The sequence below is a fragment of the Corythoichthys intestinalis genome, chromosome 1 (assembly GCF_030265065.1).
Source record: "Corythoichthys intestinalis isolate RoL2023-P3 chromosome 1, ASM3026506v1, whole genome shotgun sequence".
In the NCBI taxonomy this organism is placed as follows: domain Eukaryota; kingdom Metazoa; phylum Chordata; class Actinopteri; order Syngnathiformes; family Syngnathidae; genus Corythoichthys; species Corythoichthys intestinalis.
The window spans coordinates 35,221,714-35,235,892 of record NC_080395.1 but is presented as its reverse complement, the minus strand read 5'-3'; the positions used below and the strand labels follow the sequence as shown (position 1 = coordinate 35,235,892).

General features: G+C 38.5%; 1 protein-coding gene across 4 annotated transcripts in view; it reads left to right on the top strand.

Annotated features, from left to right (window-relative positions):
* kif26ba (kinesin family member 26Ba) overlaps positions 1–14,179 on the top strand; it is a 160,689-nt gene that overhangs the window by 33,688 nt on the left and 112,822 nt on the right. The window lies entirely within an intron of this gene.

The following is a 14,179-nucleotide window of genomic DNA, read 5'->3' as shown; positions in this document are numbered from 1 at the left end:
TGGTTTGAATGTGAAAGTGAATGGCTGAGTGGGAACTGAAACCTTGCTGTCTGGGCTGAAGTCAATTGGATGGACCATAAGAACAACATCGGTAACCAATAGCATACCGCACGTAACATGTCACCTTTGCTAATTAATATTCATGTCGTTAGCAACTGTTGCTAGGGGGGGGTCAAGCTTGCGTTTGTCCCTCATGCTAGATGAACGTAAATAGTGTACGAACAAGATGTTTACTGAGCTAAACCTACAAATTCTGTCCGAAAAAGATGTCCCTGGTGCCAAATTCACTGTTAAAGAAGTGGAAGAACATACAAATGTTCAGTTAAAGAGATGGCTTGAGTGTCGAGGGCTGAAAAAGACGGGGAAAAAACAAACGACCTTATCCAGAGGTGGCTTTATCATCGACACCTTTTTCTTGTGTGCATTGCCTTACGCCACTGACAATGACCTCCTGTTTTAACAAGCTATCCTTTACCACCATATACCCCGTCTTTCTTATATATCATATCCTCTGGTTGTCTTACGTCTCTGACCGTTCTTGGGGGTGATTTATAGTGTTATTTTTGTGTAGCGATCGCAAATGCTACTCAGTGACAGCCAACGAACACTTTTAATTTTGTCCTTAATAACAAATGTTAATTACATTTACACTTCCCCCTTACTAAAGTTGTTTTTTTTTTTACAACCGAAAAGGTGACAACAGTGGCAGTCAGATACAATTTTGATTTTTTTCAGTTCATTCATTGTCAGACAGACGCAGCACGGCAAAACTCCACACTAAAAATTAAGTAAAAATATCAAAATGGCTAGCCTCTTCGGGGCAGGCTTTGGCAGGCAATGGATCAGCATTGTCATATGTAGGACCATGGCCCCCAACAAAATGTTAACTGCATGTGAAGGTGAATGGCTTCACCCTGCTGGCGTTAAACTGGTCTTTTGGACGTCAGCACAAGTTGATCCATTGTTCAGATTTGGGAAACACATGAAGAAAAATTCCTTCCTATGTCATAATGTCTAGAGTCGTTTCTACAAGTTCCATAGCAGCAGTGTTTACTCGGCATGTTCTTTTTTGAAAGATTACCGACAGAAAACAAGCAGTACTAACATGGGTTTTATGCGAGGGCGCTTCTATGTTGACCCCCTTCCGGTTTACGATGGTGATGCCAAGCAGCCTTGCGGTCTAAAAATAGCATTCGTGCGGTAAGCTATTCACATGTCTCCACAATTATCTTGACAATGAATCTTGAAGGGCAGAGCAAAAGATTGAAACCTTGAACTTCAAGATTGTGAGGTAGACATGCAGCACACTGACTCGTGCTGCCTGATTTTCTCAAAACTGTACTATCATTTTCTCCCCGGTTTTCAAACTACACTTTGTCGAAATACTGTCAAATGTCAATCTATTTCATTATCTACTTGAAATACTGTCAACCACTGAAAGACAGCACTTAAGTAAATAAGAATATTGTTGCCATTTAATTAAGATTTTTGTTACCATTGTACCTCCCTAGCGTTAGAGGGGGTGCAGGTCACTTACCAAACACAATCATTAATAATTGCCTCATTAAAACAGACATAAACACATTGTCATGTGGACATGTGCATTTCATGTGTTTGGTGTGTATCAGATGCCATTTGTAACCTGTGTCATTGACCTCGATTCCACACTAGACTACACACTCAATCCTTTACACATAAACACAATGTCATTCATGATATCATATGTGATCACTGGCGAGCCTACTTGAAAATATCGCATTTTCACACTATTTTTGCTGTTTCCATTTCCACTCCCCACTCCTCTCTTTATCTTGTCTTCACACTCCCACCTTCTGCCTTGCATGCATGTGTGTGTTTGCTCTGTGAGTGCAGGTGCAGGAGACCGTCTGCGTCTCTTCTGCATGAATTCACTGATCCCAGACCTGCTGGGGAATACGGCTTCATGTGTGCATATCATAGAGCGTATGTGAGCGAGTAGATGAAAGGAGCTAAATGAGTATTGGAGAGGAAACAGAGAGGTTTGCCTTCCTTGGTCACTCTTCTGGAACAGATTTTATTGTGCACATGCACACAATGACACACGCACACACTGTTTGCTTCATAAATTAGAATTTTCCTGTAAGTCTCTCCTTTCTTTGAGCTGAGAATAAGTGGCAGAAGAGAGTTAATGGATAAGGGCTGCATTTTCACAGTAAATATTCACTGCCTGGAATGGTTTTCTAGCTTGCAAAGACATGACCTTATGAACATTGGCATTCGTACTTTGAATCACCGTGTGGAGGCAACCTTGTACGAATTTTAGGAGAGCTTCAGACGCTCTATACTGTTGCAATAAATGGAGCCCCAAGGGCCCTCTTCGCAGTGTGGGTCGGTGATCTCTCTGCAAATTGTAGGTTAGTACATGTGTGAGCAGTATGGGTTGGGTTTTTGATTGACTGTTTATGTACCCGAACTGCTGGATGTACTTCCAGCCTTCACACGTGCTGAAAATATATTGAGGGTTTAACACAGTTGACTTGATTTCTCCCATCAAATTTCAGTAATGGCATCCCTATGTGCCAAGTCTGGGCGGACACGCACACACATGGACTGATTGTCAGCGAACCACAAGTGGCTGAGGTCAATGTTCTGCTCGCCGTTTCGGCCTCACAACATTCTTTCTGTCACTTGCTCACGTCCTGCACGCACCGTGTTTGTCCGCCCTTGTCGGAGGAAATGAATCACGCTCACACATTGACTATCTGGTGCCGAGACTGACTGAGTCGCTTTTGGAATACTGATGAACTCAGAGTATTGGCATAGCTATAAGACAGACATGGAATGGAGGAACAGGCAGTGCAGTCATTATCAGGATGTTCTGATATGTCTAATAAGACCGATAATTACACTGCTGGCCAACAGTATTGGCACCCTTGTAATTCGGTCAGATAATGCTCATTTTCTCCCAGAAAATGATTGCAATTACAAATGCTTTGGTTGTAATATCTTCATTTATTTTGCTTGCAATGAAAAAACACAAAAGAGAATGAAAAAAAAAATTAAAACATTATCATTTTACACAAAACTCCAAAAATGGGCTGGACAAAAGTATGGCGCACTCAGCCTAATACTTGGTAGCACAACCTTTAGACAAAATAACTGCAAACAACCGCTTCCGGTATCTACACAGGTGTTCTATGGGATTCAGGTCTGGATTCATTGCTGGCCTCTTTAGAAGTCTACAGTGCTTTCTCGCAAACCATTTTCTAGTGCTTTTTGAAGTGTGTTTTGCGCCATTGTCCTGCTCGAAGACCCATGACCTCTGAGGGAGACTCAACTTTCTCTCACATTATGCTGCAAAATTTGTAGGTAGTCTTCAGACTTCATAATGCCATGCACACGGTCAAGCAGTCCAGTGCCAGAGGCAGCAAAGCAACCCCAAAACATCAGGGAATCTCCGCCATGTTTGACGGTGGGGACCGTGTTCTTTTCTTTGTAGGCCTTGTTTTTTCCCCCCTCTAAACACTATGTTGATACCTTTTCCCAAAAATCTCTACTTTTGTGTCATCTGACCAGAGACCGTTTATCCAAAACGTTTTGGCTTTCTCAGGTAAGACACAGGAACATTCAGGTCTTTGGAGATGGACTTGTATCCTTGAGATTGCCCATGCTTCCTCACAATTTTGCTTCTCAAGTCCTCAGACAGTCCTTTGCTCTTCTTTCTTTTCTCCATGCTCAAAGTGGTACACATAAGGACACAGGACAGAGGTTGAGTCAACTTGAATCCATTTTAACTGGCTGCAAGTGTGATTTAGTTATTGCCACCTCTTGTAATGTGCCACAGGTAAGTAACAGGTGCTGTTAATTACACAATTTACAGAGGCATCACATGATTTTTCAAAGGGTGCCAATACCTGGCCCATTTTTGGAGTTTTGTGTAAAATTATAATGATTTATTTTTTTCTTCCATTCCCTTTTGTATTTTTTCATTGCAATCAAAATCAATGAAGATATTTCTACTAAAGCATTTGTAATTGCAACCATTTTTTCCCCATTCCCTTTTGTGTTTTTTCATTAGAAGCAAAAAAAATGAAGACATAACTACCAAAGCATTTGTAATTGCAACCATTTTCTGGGAGAAATTGAGCATTATCTGACAGAATTACAGGGGTGCCAATACTTTTCCCCAGCAGTGTATCTCCAATTTGGCATAATTTCTGCAGAAAATAAAAATTGCCCACATCCTTTTAAATGACATTTCATAAATTGACTTGGTTCTTGTGTCCTTATGTAACATAATAATTGCTTAATTTTTTGTGTTTGGATCAATGGAATGCAGTCAAACTTGTAAAATAATAAAGTTACAAAGGCAAGTGACTAAATATTGGCGTGGAAGGGAAAATAACTAATACAGACAAATGCAATTCTCGATTATACAAGCCTTGATCCGATTAGGAAGAAGGACAAAAATGTCACGATACTGCAGTTGGGGTTAAGTAATATGGAACTGTACACTTCCATATAAGAGAATTCAGTAAAATGGATGCCTGCTGCTTCTCACTCCCGGAACAACACCTCCACCCCAAACACACTCCTAACCTCCTCATCCGAAACCACAGCTCTTGTGTTCTTTTTCAATGAGGAGCTTGGCTACTGCCCAAATCTCTCCAATTTAGTACAATGAAGCCCTCATTTCAAGCACTGAACACCATGTCCACTTATTGCTTCTTCAGTGTGTGCCTGGCTGATAGAAGCAGGGAAAGAAGTCAAATGAGATTAAAAGCTCCTTTTCCGCAATCATTTGGCAAACATGATTTTAGTTGGAATCCTTCTATTTAGCAAATATTGGGAGGACAGTGGGCATTTATTTTTCCTAAAATTTACTGTACTCAAATCACAAAGCATTATAGACTTTTTGACAGGGCATTATTTCTAAAGGCAAATGTTTGTTACAGTTTTTCTGTAACGTCTCATAAGTCATTCACTCAAAAGTGACGAGAAGAAGAGTTTGAAACTACAATGAAGCGTACTTTCAAGACTATAAATGGCACTTAAAAAAAAAAAAAAGTTTGGCTGGGCCTGTGAGTCAGGGAGCTTTCACACTAGCACTGTTTGGTCTGTATTAAACGGACCAGAGTTCTTTTTCTCACATAATCCACTTTGTTTTGGAAATGTGTAAGCGCATCCGAACTCTAATTTGGACCAAACAAACTCTGATTCGCTCAAAAATCGTGTGTCTTGGTCCGCTTTAAGCGCACTCTGCTTTGCTTCTGAATACAAGCGGACCAGGGTGGACTTATGCTACATTCAGGGGTGAAAGTGGTTAGAATTTCTTGCCGGAACTCCCTGTCAAGAAGGTCGCCACGGAGCCTGTTTTTTTTTGGGGGGGGTGGTTAAACCTCCTCAAACCACTGAAATGCAGATAAAACTGCTTTTGGCACAGTTATTCCTATACCCAGGGCCGGCCCAGGCCATTTGGGGGCCCTAAGCAAAATAATGCAAAGGGGCCCATATTTTTGGCCCACCATTTCGTCACAGTGTACTGTGAAACCCATACATGCAATCCAACCCATACGTCCATATTTTGTACACTAATCAGATTTTCTTGCACTGCATACTTCAAAATTCTCACCCCAAATGATTGTCAGTACTTACAGTAGATAGCGCCAAACCTTTTTCTAAAAGAGGAAAGAAATAAGTTAAGGAAGAACTTTTATTTTTTTAAGCTTATAATAAAGTATTAAACCTCACAAAAGCAAATAAAGCAAACTGTAGTAAACAAAATAGAATATAAACTAAACAATTGCCAGATTGGGGGCCCCCTAGTGGTCAGGGGCCCTAAGCAGCTGCATAGTCTGCGTATAGGCTGGGCCGGCCCTGCCTATACCATATACAAACAAAAAATCATTTTCATTCAAAATACCGTAATATTTTTTCAATGATTTGCAAAATAAGTCAACAAAAACAGAAGTAAGCACAACCTTTGTCTAATTTTCCCCCCACATTTCCGAAATGCAAATCCTCAATTTTAACTAGTTAAGAATATTGAATATACATTAAAATGGAAGCTAATTTAAATGTTTACTTTTCTTTTTGTTCTTTTTTCTTTTCTTTTATTTTTTATAAGGATATAACTAACATGCAGTACAGGCCAAAAGACACATCTCATTCAATGCATCACAAATGAAGGTCCCTAGCTCACTGATAAAGCAATAAATTCCACTAACCAACCCTGAAAAGGCATACCTGTGAAGTCAAATACCATTCTAGGTGACTCCCTCTTGAAGCTCATCAAGAGAATAGCAAGAGTGTACAAAAAGTAATCGGCACAAAAGGAAGCTACTTCGACGATACAAGAATATGATACATGTTTTTAGTTATTTCACCTGTTTTTACTTAGTACATAGTTCCACACATGTTCATTCATACTTCTTTTATGTTCAGTGAGAATTTACAATGAAACTTGATGAGTCTAAATAAATGATGGCCAGTAGATCAAATAAACAAGCCTCTTCAACTCTTTCCTTAACAACAAACATTTTACACAAAACAACTGGTGATCATACGTTCCTCCAGTACGATCAATATGTAAATTTAGTAAATCAATTCAGCCCAGTCTGCATAATAAATTCCGCTAGCTTAGATGCTACGAATGCTAACGTATTCACACTTCTCTCATAGCAAATCACTAAACATAACCAAGCAAACAGTATCTCCAAACTTAACTAAAAATGCCAACACCAACATACATCAACTGAAAAAACGTACAGCTTCAAGTGGGCCGAACCAGAGTAAGTAGCTGTCCTTAGCCATGTCAGAAACATCTGCTTCTCAGTCATAAAAGCCAAGAGTTCAGACACACCCAACTCCGCCACCAGAGGGCATCATTTGACAAAATACAATACTTTAACCCTTGAGAGTCGAAGGACGCGCCGGCGCGTCCTCAGCGCACGTCGTCTTTGAAGCGCCCTCACGTTTTAATTACGTCACCCACATGCCGTTGGTTGGTCTCGTTTTAAAGTGCAGAAGTTGCGGTTTACTCTCGTTATTATTTGAAGTCAATCGACCAACTAAAACGTGAGATATTTTCATTTAAGTTTTATAGTTTTATTGTCCTCTCAAAAAAACATTAAAACGCTGTATGGATCATTTGTTTATGTCTATATTTCCATCATTTCTTGTCCTTTTTCAAAACGGAAGCTGCATGAAAAAAACACAAATCAAACGAACCCTTTCGAAGTCACAGTGGAAGCACAAAATGCGTTTTTTTTAAATAAATATAACTGCCGTGCGAAGTTCCACCGAACGAGAGGGAAGAGTGTTCTGAAGCAGCGAGGTGGCGAGCGATGGCCGTTTGGATCGAGCAGCGACTTTGTGTGACTTTGAGAATGAACGGAAAATTAAATTTAGCGCAAGCAATTGTGCTTTTTGATCAACTTGAGGAAGAGGATGGTCCAAATTCGTCATCATCGTCTTCTTCGGAAGAGTCCTCGAGTGAAGATAGTGACGGATTTGAACACGTGGGTGACGCCATCGACGAGCAGAGGTAAGCAAACTCTTTTTTTTTTTTTTTTTCATGCTGAAAAAGTTTCTTTTGATATTGCAAGACAAAGTTAATTTTGATGCAATACAAGTGTGTGTTTGTGTATATAATAATAAAATGTGCATATCAGATCAAAGTCGTACGTGCACTGCGTGTATCCAAGGCAGGAATTTATAATTGTGGTGTTCTTCTTTCTATATGAAGATTAGGGATGTAGCACATATTCAGCTATGGTATTCTTTCTATTGTCATACATATAGATTTCCATTATTATTTATTGCTGTATATATTTTTATTTTATACTTTATTATTTTCATAAATACTGACTTTTTTTCATGTACATTTATAGTGACAATGAAAGTGAAGTGAAATGAAAATGGAAGGGTGGAAAGAGGACCGACACCCCATGGAAGTGTGGTCTGTGTGATGTAGCCCTGTGTCTAATTCCAGGACGAAACTGCTTTTCGGAGTGGCATGTCTGAAAAAAATTTAACTTGTTTATTGTAAATATTTTTGAAAATGCTTTTTTCCCCAATGTTATATATATATTTTTTCTTCCCACAATCAGTCTTCTCAATTTGTGTATATAAATGTGTGTTCAAGAAGCTTGATTGTGTGTACATAGTTTTCATCAGGTGATGGGCCGCAATACCTAAACTCATTAAGAGATGGCCTCTAAACACTTTTTGTGCTAGATGGTATATTTTTTCACTGTTCTTCACTGTTTGGTCTGCTGTATATAACCTGTTTTGACTAGAGCATGTATAAAGGCAAAAAACGCCTATGGCTATACCTGTTGTTTATGTTGAATTGTCAAATATAAGACTATTTATTCTAAATTTTTTTGGTTGAATGTTCATCCTAACATGTTGAATAAATATTACAAAGTTTCAAAACGGTTCGTTACGCATGTTTGGTTGTCAATTGGACATCAATATTAAAAATTTTGACAAAACGATTTTGGAATTTTTGGTCTTTTTGGGCCCAAAATGATGATTTATAATTGGTCAGTGAAGGAAACAACAGTTTGGACATAAAGTTCAAGGTGTCACAAAAAAAGGGACCAAACCAGGCCATCGTAAACTATTCTTTCTTTGAAATATAAAGGCAACTTCAAAGGCATGCAAAATCAGACAAAATAGGCCCAGACCTTAAAGGGTTAAAGAAACCATCACACATAGGATTTTGACAGTTGCCGTCATATTTTCGGGATCAAAGTACCGTCGGAGCAGCGTTCCGGGTCGAAAACTCATGCCGGTACGGAGATCCGGCTCGTTCCGGTCCACTTTCACCCCTGGCTACATTACGTGCAGCTGCTGTGACGCTCCATGCAACCTCCCCTCCCAGGAGGGGGATATTTCCTCTTCTAAATTTGTCCAATCAATGAGTGTGCCTTTTGTTCACGTGACGCTACTGGGAAAGTTTTGTTGGCGCAGTGTGAATAGTGAACCTTTTCAACAAGTCATTTGCAGGTGTTGTTGCGAGGTAGCTCTCCAACAGGACCCTGGTTCTCTTCGTCTAATGTGAAAGTGACCTTGAATTTAGTTTTTTTCATACTATCAGCTGCAAGGTCACTCTCGGCGTGCCCTTTAGTTCCAGAGTTGACAGTTGTTCAGAATTATTATTAAAGATGAAGACTTTAATGGATTTGGTAGTTATTTGGAAGGGAATCAAGAATTTGGTAAACAAGTTTTTTATATTTATCTTGGTAACTCTTAATATGTTACATTAATAGATGCCTGTTCTCTGTTTTTATTGTAATTACTAATATGTATAATGTAGTTCTTGGTGTCTGTTAAACCAAAGTTCCTCCATTGTGATTTATGTTATTTTTTTTTACATTTTTAGCTGTCATTTTTAGGCGGACTCCGACTTTCTTGCCATATTTTTCTTCGTCATCCTGTGTGGCGTCTCATGTTTTTTTTTTTTTTTTTTTTTTTTTTTTAAAGTTAAATGTCTGAAAAGTAACAACAAGAATTGAAGATTATCTTAAATGGATCCACGCATAGAAAGGCTTGTAATTCTTAAAAGATAAATGTTATTAGAGTTAAAATAATTTGATATTAAAACCCCTCTTGATGTTTTCTGCTTCTGTGGCAAAATCAAAGACAATCAACATCGTTAACTTTAATAAGCGAGTGCCACAGTGACTAAGGAACAAAGAGCTGGGAGAGGGAGCAAGCAAGGCTGTGAGAGCTGAAGTTTGTGGGATTTAAAAAAAAAAATGCGATGGGACTATTGCGCATGCGCACATCACGATGGCGATGTTTAAACGATATCTCCTTCAGGCTTAATAGACGTTCAATCCGTTTGAAGTGGGAGGGATGTTATCCAATGTATCGATAATCGTTGTATCGCCATATCGTCAGATCATCGTTATCGCGAGCTTTGTATCACAAATCGTATCGCATCGTGAGGTACCAAGAGGTTCCCATTCCTAATTTAACCTACCGTAATTTCCCGAATATAACGCACACTTTTTCCCCCTCAAAATCAACTTGTAAAATCATGGTGCGCATTATATACGGGTACATGGATGGAGACAGAAATATACAGTATATACTGTATATTACATATACATATATATATTTGATACACTGCCAATGGGTTTTCCCATTGGCAGCGTATTAAATACTTGTTCTCCCCACTATATATATATATAAAACTTTTTTTTTTTTTTTTTTTAATTGACACGGCCATGTTGTGTTAAAGAAACGTATGCGGCGATCCGTTGCCGACCATTACGGTACATGACGTCACCATTTTGTTTCGGTAATACGTCACTCTGATCGGCCGAATGATTTCGTCTGTGTTAAATTCTGCTTTTTTCACTCCTCATAAAGCACAGAATTTAGTTTCTTGAACTCATTTGAGTCAACGTTTATTGCAGCTTTGCAACTCGGACCATAACAAACGTAACAACACAGACTTCCTGTGTCCGTATATCTGTCCCTCGGGAAACTCAAACCCAAATAACAATAGTTCCTATTGTTACTGTCATGTCGACAGCGATGAGCTCTCTCGGATTTCCGACTTACGTTCTCACTTTCATTTTACCGTATCAATCCATGGAGGAAACATTTATTCATCATGATGAAACGAGCAAGTTATACTGCAGCCTTTAAAAGAAAAAAGAAAAGTCACATCTGTTTTGTTTTCTCCTGGATTCTGGTATGTTCAAGAAGTAATCACATCATATTATTACCGTACATATTGTCAGTTTACGTTAATGTTTTGTACTACCATTGTGCTATGTTTGTGCTGTGTTTCACCAGTCAGTTAAATGACATTTCTGTATCTGTACACGAGCTCTGTTTTCTTGTATTCTTCTATTTATTGGTGCTAAAATTAGGGTGCGCATTATACACGGGTACAATAACTTTCCTTAGTTTTTACAAGTAAATTTGGGGTGCGCGTTATACACGGGTGCGCCTTCGGGAAATTACGGTAATTAAGTCTCTGATATTTGTTTTAGACCATGACCGTTTATTATAGTATTTGTCAAAAGTAACTTGTAATTATATTAACTTGTGGTTGTAGAGGTAAATTTGGCTTAAGGGAACTTGTAGTTGAACGAAAAAGTAGTTTAAAAAGGGTTCTTGCTGTTGACATACAGTAGGTGAAAACCCCCTAAAGTGTGCAGTGTGTGTAGGGTCAGTTTTGACACAATCAATCCCTTATTCACATTTCAAAACGGTCCTGTGATTGACTGGCATATAGTCTCCCTTTTGCCCTGAGTCAGCTCTGATAGACTCCAGCCCCCGCGGTGACCCTGAAAAGGCTGATTAGTACAAAAACAGGGATAGATGGACTGCTAGAATACTAAAGCACTTATGTGGATGGATACTATTTGTGCTTTGTTTTGTTTGTCGTATCTAGCACATCTACAGACAGATTATTGAGCCAACAGGGTAAGGTCAAGAGATTCATTCAAGCATATCTTGGGCATCTCTGCGTCAAGGCTGTTGTGCACTAGTCAGCGCTAGATGCTGGATGAGTGAATGTGCTGTGCGTCATGCCAGTCAGGATTAGGCGTGTTGGATGCTTGCCTGCTTGTATGTCAATGTTTAAAACTCGTGTTTTGTCAGTTTGTCCCAGTAACAAGGTGGTTTCTATCCCAACACATATCTTGTATTTGTGTGTGTGTGGGAGTGGGGGAGGGGATACCTGTGGTTTGTTGACACAGGCAGTTCACTGGCTGAGAGGCTTCATTTTACCATCAGATGAAATGCTCCCTTGTGCGCACACCGACACAGAAGGTGTATTGATACACTGTGTCATGCCTTATACGAATAGATACCCACTTGAGAGTGTCAGACAGTGCATTACATTGACAGTCTGCCATACCAAAACGCCACCAAAGATGATTGATTGATGATTTTTACATTTGCCTTGGCTGAGGCCTACTGGCTGAAATCCACAAGCTCTTGTCACTCACTATCTGATCTCCTTTTGCCTGGTTTACCGCTTCATCAGCTGTCACTTTGATAGATGTGCGCAAGTGGGAATGAGCGACGATCCGCACAGATTATGTGCGTATTGGCGAGTTGCTCACAGAAGTGAATCTCAATAGGTCATTTATTGATCGGGCTTCAACGGCGAGTTCATCACTTTGATTAATTTTCTTCTGCCGCGTCTCGCTGATGATGAAGTACTGACATGTTCCGTCTCATCATGATGTCTCTAGTGTGCTGCAACAAGTGATTTGGATTTAATGGTCATTGCACTTAAAATTAGTTTTTTTTTTTTTTTGTAACCTGTAAACCAAAGTTATTCACACAGTAAAGTTTATTATTAGTAGTAGTATTAATTTATTTTATTTTAAATTTATATTAACTCACTTGGCGTCGGTGTTCAAATCTAAAGGTACTTTCTAAGGATCTCTGAATTATAAGACTGATGATGCCAGACTAATAATGACGCTTACACTTTTCCAATTCTGAACAAAACCAGCAGTTTACGATGTCAAGTGAGAGTTTCACGGGATACGATGTTGAAAGCTTAATGGAAAACATGACACTGAATGCACTTAGTCCCTATTAATATGCAACGTGAAACTTTAGCAGGAAATTGTATGAAAACATTGAATATGCAAACATATCTTTAAATGACATTGTTTTGTCTTAAGTGCACAGATAAACATCAATGCAGCACAGCTTTCTAAAAAAATGCTGGGTTCTTCCTAATGTGCTTCGTTGCAAAATGCGACTGCATTATCACTGAATTCTCGAGAAACATTCCTAACTTTAGAGAAAAATGACAGCATAGTAAGAACCTAGTTTCGTGGCAAACGATTTTGACCATTTAACTGCTAGTCATCATAATGCCAACACACTGCACATACGAATAAACATACGAAAAGAAATACCGTAATGGCCCGAATATAAGACAGCCCTGATTATAAGACGACCCCGTCTTTTTCAAGACTCAAGTTTGAAAAAAGACTTTTTGAACACCAAATTATTTTTTATACAGAAAATAATTACAGTACATCTGAAACAAGTGATTATAACAATATATTTGTGAGAAAACGCATGTTATTTTGCCTCATTCAAATCTTAATATCTGAACATTTAAATATGTAAACTAAAGTGCAATCACATTTGCAAATGAATGGCTTCTGGTTTTTGAAATGTAAATAAACCAATCTATTGTGATAAAACAACAAAATTGCAATAACTGCATTAACCATCAAAGTCTAACTGTAGTCTTGAAACAAATCTGAATAAGGAAAAACATTGCAATAAAATAATGCAAACTGGTTAAACTTGAGAGTAGCTGAGATCTGTCATGACAGAACATCGCTTCAATGATATCTGGCGCCATCTAGCATTGTAAATGGGTATAATGTCTAGACCGCTAATATAAGACGACCCCCACTTTTTCAGTCTTATTTCAATGCAAAAAACACCGTCTTATATTCTGGCCAATACGGTACTGTAGGAAATTGATGTCATTAAATATACTACTCATTGAACTGAGCAATGAGGTGCGTTTATCTGTCAAAATCAGTTCTATTTATGTTTCTATGGTTATTATGACATTTTTTGTGCAGTGTTGCCCTAGGAACTGACTGTGATTTGATGACATGCCATACTAGGTACATAAGTAAAGTGGGAAAACGAAAGGCAGCAACCCTTTGAGTTCTCATACTGACCTTCATGTTTGCGTACTTTAATCATCGGGTTCAGACAAAAAATATTGAAAGCAGGAGCTGATATTTTTGTTTTAGTCTTGAATTGTTTTATATTCCAAACAACTATTAATTAGTGTCTTGCAAATGTAGTATGACTTGATAAGTGGTAATTTGAATGACTGAATGTATTTCATGATTGTTTTCATTAATGATCTCTATTTTCTTTTTATTCCCTATTTTGCCTTTTGAGATTGGCAAGGTTAAGCAATTAACCTCTTGTAAAGATTTGTAAAAATATATTTCATGACATTTTGTAGATAGAAATATTCCAATTTACATTATGTATGCAAGTGCACAAAATAGAAGACTATCAATCTGTCCATTTTCAATATTGCTTATCTTGTTCAAGGTTTGTTGAGGAACTGGAGTCTATCCCAGCTAATTTTGGGCAAGCGCAAGGCAACTATTCATACTTTCATTGAGTGGAAAGTTAGAACTCAATTCATGCTGTTTGCATCTAA